The sequence below is a fragment of the Otolemur garnettii genome, unplaced genomic scaffold (assembly GCF_000181295.1).
Source record: "Otolemur garnettii isolate 467f Iridium unplaced genomic scaffold, OtoGar3 scaffold00022, whole genome shotgun sequence".
In the NCBI taxonomy this organism is placed as follows: domain Eukaryota; kingdom Metazoa; phylum Chordata; class Mammalia; order Primates; family Galagidae; genus Otolemur; species Otolemur garnettii.
Window position 1 is genome coordinate 23,101,914 of NW_003852417.1, and position 7,559 is coordinate 23,109,472.

Genomic DNA, 7,559 nt, shown 5'->3' on the forward strand with positions numbered 1-7,559 from the left:
GTCAGGAGTTCAAGACCAGCCTGTGCAAGAGCAAGACTGCCCATCTCTGCAAAACAGGGAAAATTACTGAGGCGTAATAGCACACACATCTGCAGTCCCAGCTATTCAGGGGGCTGAGGCAGGAGGGTTGCTTGAACCATGCAGTTTGAGGTTGCAGTGAGCTATGATGATGCTGCCAAACTCTTCTTGGGGTGACAGCGAAATCCTGCCTCAAAAAAAAAGTTGAAATGAAAAACAGTGCAGAGAAAAATGATTGACTAGTGTATTTGAAGCCTCAGCTTCAAGGTAGGTGGCCGAAACAAATAAGTGAATTGTACATTTGTATTAGGCATTTTATCTCCATATCATTCTTTGAAAGAATGAAAAGCAAACAAAAACCCCCAGAAACCAAAAGGCTGACCCTCCAGTCAGTAAGAGAAGAGTCCTCCTGCCTGACTGCCTTCAACCCTGGGGACATCAACCAGAACTCTGAGCATCAGCTCTTCCTGGGTCTCCAGGTGTCAGACGCCTCACAGATCTTGTGACCTCCTCACCTTAATAATTGTGTGAACCAGTTCCCTATAGTGAATCTCCTCATGCATATACCAAAAAAATGAATGATTAAAAAACTCATGAAGAGAGAAAGTAGTTATTTTCATGTTATTTCTTAGATAAGGCAGTATTAATATAAAGGGTGTATTCATTTTAAGTCCTCTCTCAACATTTTGAATTCCATTTATCATATCCTTGGTCTTCTGGAAGCTGCATTTGTAGGCAGCCCAGGATCACTTTTTATCTAGCCATTGTCAGTTATATTTATATTGTAAACCTACAGTCAGTCCACTGGCCACTAGAGGGCACTCCTGTTTTGTTGTTAGAAATAGTAGTAAATTGAATGATAAAGAGACAAAATGTTACGTTAGAGCCCCTCATTTCATCTCACTGCCATTTAGGAAGATGGCATATTTCTTTTCTCAGAAAGCATCATGGTAGGTCTCAGAACACCTTAAATTATTAGTGAGATATGGTAGAAATCCTCAAAAATGTTACAAGTCCTTTATTAATACAGGTTTCCTGGTAAGGAGATGAATGTCCTTTCACAGTAGAAAGAGAAATTAAAGAGTTAAAGAGTTATCCTAGTTAATCCCTGACAATTTACAGAACCAGTGAAAACAGGAAATCCAGAGAAATTTATTCAGTTGCCCACATTTTAATTGTTTAGCAGTAGAATAGTAATTATTAAACATGGTAGTTATTAAATTTATTTTCAGATTTAAAAGCAAGATATAAGAGATTTTGTCTGTAAGAGAAGGAAAAATATATAAATTTACATTTGTTCCTATGTTAGAGGAAAGAATAACTGAGAAAGCAAGCACAGGACTTTTTTACTGGGAAATTGTGAAGTATCCACTCATTGGCCTGGTCGTCTCAGCTATAAATGATCATATTTACATGCTGGGATTAACATTTTTTAGTTTCTTACCATTGGTTTGGCAGCTCCATAGCCACCTATAGTGCAACAAAACCCATTCGTACAATCTTTGATGTACCATTTGATTTTCTTCATATCATAGATGTATTTTATGTATTTGAAGCTCTTTATGGTTATGTGTTACTTTCAGACATGTTCTTTAAAAAGTCAATATTTAAGTTTAATTTCATGAGTATACTATTTTAGAATAGAATTTACGTTGTTGTTAAACAAATGTCTTAGAACCACATTTGTTAAGTCTAAGAGTTATTACTTAATAGCTGCTTCACAGTAAATGTACTGTTGGAAGCTTGGCCATCCTTCTAGGTCTCAAGGCACCAAATTAAAGAGGAGCTGTTCTTTGAGGATTTAGGAATTAGTGCGGTTACATGAAAACACATGGTTTGGTACCAATAGGTAACAAATAACTTTGTTATCATTTATTAGAACATTTTTTCTTAATTTATTGATACACGTTACCTGAGAAACAAATAATTAAGAATAATTGAGCTGTCATAACACACAGTACTTAATCGCATATCCTTATTTATAGCTTTCATGGTAATGGTTCATTTGAAACTTTAGAATTGTATTAATATACCATTTCCTTGTATTTTTTAAAATAAAACGTCTGTCAGAAATGGGTGGAAATTTTTTAAGAGTTTTTTAAAATTAAGTAGAATAGCATAACAATTTACTTTTATCCCAAACAGCGTTACAATATGGCTTTAGTTTCTTTTTTAGAATTAGACATTTCAAATAAAATTCGAAATGCTTGCTCATATTTAATGTCTTTATTTCTATATATGGCTCACTAACGAGTTGCTGTCAGGGCCTACATGCTATTTTATTCATAGTAAAAGAGTATGGAGTGCCAAAATGTTGAGCATGTTACTGGCCCTCAGAGTGTCTGGAACGTAGGTGCTCATCGACAAATGCACCTTTCCCCCATATCCTCATAGAAGAGTAGAAAGACAAAGCAAATATGAGTTCTCTTTGTTAGGATTTTCATATTTGTTAAGAGCGTCCCGTGTGGATATGTCTTGGTATATAGATTACAACACTATCTATTCGATAATTATGACTGGTAAGGTTTATGAGAGTAGGAAAAATTGCGTGAATTAAAATTTACATAGGTTTTTAATTGCTTTGATTTGTACAGATTTATAAGGATAAATACTTAATATCTCAGACACTTCAGGGACACCCAGAGTAGAATAATTCTTTCATCTCTGTTAGTTGCCAATGTACCTGATGCTTAAATTGTCCCCTCACATTGTTGTTCAATTACAGTTTAAACTTTTTTAAAACAGATTCCTCCTACCTACCAGATTGACCATAACAACTTGTGCTCTATTTAAAGTTGTGTTTCCAATTTTATTTGTGGCATTTGTAGTGCCATGACATAATTAAATACTATGTGAAGTAGAGGTTTTTATGGTGAACCATGTAACACTTCTTTAAAGAAAAGACTCTATAAAAATGAGAGTGACAGTTAGGTTTATATGAGAAAATATAAGGTTCTGCGCCTCTCCCCTCCTTCCCTTCCTTCTATAAAATACCCTTCCAACTGGATAGAGCGAGTTGGCTCTGACTTGTATAGAAAATAGTCTTACCTTGAACTTCTGCCAGAACTCTTTGACTCTTTGGTGTGGGTTTCCTTGTATAGCATTCTTTTGGGCTTTTTAGGGTTGACATGAATCCCTAAAACAGACTTTTGGCTGATGGTTTGAGAGGTATATAAATTCAATAAATTGAGTAATGAGAAAAATGAAAGGGAAATGAAAAATTGTGTGTGAATCATTGAATACAAAATGGTTTGTTTCAGATTATTTGTATGGAACCACTCGTTGCTATTTTCCCTATAGCATCTACGTATTGTAGAATTATTGCGAACTACATATTAATATCGTCATTTTGTAGCAAAACAACTATGACTAAGGTTTTACTAATGAACAAATTTTCTCAATGATATTAGCTCACTTGTAATATCCTTCTAGCAGTCTTAACTGGAAGGATCTTAATTTCAGAACATTTTGTTTTTTAAATGTACAGTATCAAAAAATATTTTGGTTTATTTGTTGAGTTGCTTTTAAGTACTTGATATTATTCTAGTTATGTCTGAGTGTGATGGCTCACACCTGTAATCCTGGCACTCTGGGAGGCTGAGGCAGGTGGATTGCTTGGGCTCACCGAGATCGAGACCAGCCTGAGCAAGAGTGAGACCGTGTCTCTACTAAAAATAGAAAAACTAGCCAAGCATGGTTGCACATGTGTGTAGACCCCGCTACTTGAGAGACTGAGGAAAGAGGATCACTTGAATCCAGGAGTTGAGCTTGCTGTGAGCTATGATGCCACAACACTCTATCCAGGGTGACCGAGTGAGACTGTCTCCACAAAAAAAGAAAAAAGAAAGAAAAGTTCATTCTAGTTGAAAAAATTCTGTCTCTATTACTTTACCACACCCAGTGTTGTGTATTATGGCGGATGGCCTTAGCTCAGAAGTTCAAGACTGACCTGAGCAAGAACAAGACTTCCGTCTCTAAAAATAGCCAGGCGTTGTATTGTGCGCCTGTAGTCCCAGCTACTTGGGAGGCTGAGGCAAGAGGATCATTTGAGTCCAAGTGTTTAAGGTTGCTGTGAGCTATGATGCCAGGGCAGTCTACTGAGGGTGACAAAGTGAGACTCTGTCTCAAAAAAAAAAACCCAGCCTTTCTTGTGTTATTGTATAATTTTATCTAAAATGCTTTTTTTAATATAGTGTTTTACAATTAATGGACTTTTTAAAAATTTCAAAATGTTAATGAGTACACATTTTTTTACATATTTAGTTTTTGTAAAGATTGAGTGAAGGTTATACACATCAGTATGCCCTTTACCCAGAGTCTGCGCCTGCACCCAACAGATGTGAATTTATTCATCCTTTCCTCCACATTCCCCCAACTTGATTTTTTTCTTTTGACAGTCTCACTTTGTCACCCTGTGTAGAGTGCTGTGCCATCATAGCTCAGAGCAACCTCAAACTCCTGTGCTCAGCCTCTCAAGTAGCTGGGACTAGGCACCCACCACCATGCCCAGCTAGTTTTTCTGTTTGTAGTAGAGATAAGGTCTCACTTTTGCTCAGGCTGGTCTGGAACTCCTGAGCTCAAGCAATCCACCCACTTTGGCCTCCCAGAGTGCTGGTATTACAGGCATGAGGCACTGTGCCCCACCAACTTGATTTATTTTCTTTCTTTCTTTCTTTTTTTGTGATACAGAGTCTCATTCTGTCACCCTTGGTAGAGTGCTGTGGTGTCACAGCTCACAGCAACCTCCAACCCTTGGGCTTAAGCGATTCTCTTGTCTCAACCTCCCAAGTAGCTGGGACTACAGGTGCCTGCCACAATGCCCGGTTATTTTTTGTTGCAATTGGCATTGTTGTTTAGCAGGCCCGGGCTGGGTTTGAAACTGCCACCCTCAGTGTATGTTGCTGGCACCATAACCACTTTGCTAGGGGGAGCCAAACCCACCAACTTGATTTTCATTGAAATACTTCCATATGTGCACTTAAGTATTGATTGATTAGTACTCAATTTGGTGTTGAGTACATACGTTTGTCTCTCCATTCTTGTGATATTTCATTTAGAAGAATGGTTTCCAGAAAAACATGGAATGCTTCGTGAATTTTAGTGTCATCCTTATGCAGGGGCCATACTAGTCTTCTTTGTATTGTTACTATTTCAGTATATGTGCTGCCAAAACACAATTTTTTAGGTGTACGGAAGATTGAGTACAGAGTTTCCATATGTCTCCACTCATAATTTCCCAGTTATTCATGTTTTGCAGTAGTGTGCTACATTTGTTGAAATTGATGACCTAATAGTGACTTATCAGTTTACTTATTTATTTTATTTTTATTGAGACAACATGTCGCTTTATTGCCTAGAGTGCAGTGGTATCATCATAGCTCACTATAACCTCAAATGCCCGGGCACAAGCAAACAGTCCTCCGGCCTCAGCTTCCTGAGTAGTTTGGACTGTGTATATGTGTACTACACCCAACTATTTTTTCTATTTTTTTAATAGAGAGGAGGGTCTTGCTATCTTGTTTAGACTATTTTGAACTTCTGGCCTCAAGGAATCCTTCCTCCGTGGCCTCCCACAGTGCTATAAGAACAGGTGTTAGTCCCTCCTCCCAGCTGTGATATATTATTTTTAGCTAAAGTTCATAGTTTAAATTAGGGTTTACTCTGCGTGTTGTGCAGTTCTGTGAGTTTTGACTGGTGGACAGTGTTCCAATATTATAGGATCAGACAGAATAGTTTCACTGCTCTGAGAAATTCTGTTCATCCTCAGCCTTTCTCCACCGCACTCCCAAACCTTTGGTACCCACTGTTCTTCCTGCTGCCTCCGTAACTGTGCCTGTTCCAGGATGTCCCATGGTGGGAAGCCCACACTGCAGCTTTTGACACTGGCTGCTTTGATTTGGGATATGTGTTTAAGGCTCCTCCATGTGTTTCATGGCTCAGTGGCTCGTTTCTTCGTATCACCAAATAACCCGGTGTATGGCTGTAGAGCAGTTTATCCATTTGCCTTTGAAGGATATCTTGGTTGCTTCCAGTTTGGGACAGTTATTAATAAAGCTGCTATAAACATTCCTTTTTTCCCCATTTTTGTTCCATTGATCTGTTTGTCTATTCTTTCACCAATGCCACATTACCTTAATTATTACAGCTTTATAGTCAGGTAGTCAAGTCAGATAGAGGCAGTCCTCTAACTTTTATTCTTCAGTATTGTGTTGGCTGTTATAGTTCTTTTGCTTTTCCATATATATATATACATATATATATATATATATATATAAATAAAATTCCTTGAATGATGGCCACAAAATAACATGCTGCGGTTTTGATTGGAACAGTTTATGCTCTGTTCTGCTTTGCTAAATGAGTTTATAAACAGCTACAACTGGAAATCTTTGGCTGGAAACATAAAAGGCTATGCTTATGTCAATGTAAATTCTAAGTTTTTAGATATTTAAGTGTGGAAATGGAAACTTCGTGGAATAGAAAGTTTTTTCTAAGGCTTCAGCCTTTTGCCAGTCCCAGGTTGAGAGAGGCCGTCTGGTGTAGATTCATGTCTATGTTTTCATATATTTGAAATTTAAAGCAATGTATATGTAAAATATTTGTAAAACTTATTGTATGGGTTTCCTCACAATGTAATGTTATAAAGCAATTGAAGAAAATATATATCCTTGTATAAAAAGGAGCAAAGGATTGGAACTAAAGTGAACAAAATGTGAAGGTCGGCCTAGTGAGGGATCATATTCCCTTCAGTTCACCCCCTGAAAGTACAGATGTCATTGATTTTTAGTATATTCACATGTACAGCTGTCACCACAATTAATTTAGAACATTTATTGCCCCATTCCTCCGCCCGCTTCCCACGCAGCTGATTATCTTTCCGTCTCTGTACAGAGCTGCTTTTTCTGAACACTTTAGTTGGCTTTTATCACGGGTATGTTTTCAAGGTTCGTCAGTGTTGTATGTATCAGGACTCGAGACGTTTCTATACTGAATGAATATGTATCGTGTGGATATACACCATGTTTTTGCTTATCTGTTCATCAAGTTGATGGCATTTAAATTTTTCTGACCAGGTGGCTTTTGTGACAGTATTGCTGTGAATGTTGGCATACAAGTATCAGATCGAGGTCCTGCTTTCATTTCCTTTGGGTCTGTGCCTAAGGGGAGAATTGCTGAGTTATAGGCTAATTCTAAACTATCATCTGACTTTTAAAATACAGCCATCTTAGTGGGTGAAAGATCATATTTCACTGTGGTCTTAATTTGCATTTTCCTTATGTCAAGAATCTTTCTATTTGATCCTCTGTCTCACAAGTCAGGGCTGGGTAGAAGGCGCAGCAGGGACTTGTCAGCCATACTCACCTGTGACTTAGCCATGACAGACAGCCCTTAGTTAGTGGAAGGATGAGAAGTGCTGACACCCTGCCCCTCCCAGGAAGATGGGCTTCCAGCCTTGAACTAGGGAGCCTTCCAACTGGGAGCTTGGGGAAGAGGGAACCCTGTGTTTTTACCTATAACAAACAAGATTGGATTTTTTTTTT

General features: G+C 37.9%; 1 protein-coding gene and 1 non-coding gene across 2 annotated transcripts in view; one reads left to right on the forward strand and one right to left on the reverse strand.

The window, feature by feature from the left end:
• The window catches only part of BIRC6 (baculoviral IAP repeat containing 6), a 271,529-nt gene that overhangs the window by 209,564 nt on the left and 54,406 nt on the right, over positions 1-7,559 (forward strand). The gene's annotated exons all lie outside the window — the stretch shown is intronic.
• Positions 5,091-5,193, reverse strand: LOC111724381. The gene has a single exon (XR_002772682.1). It is a non-coding gene; the product is annotated as a U6 spliceosomal RNA (small nuclear RNA).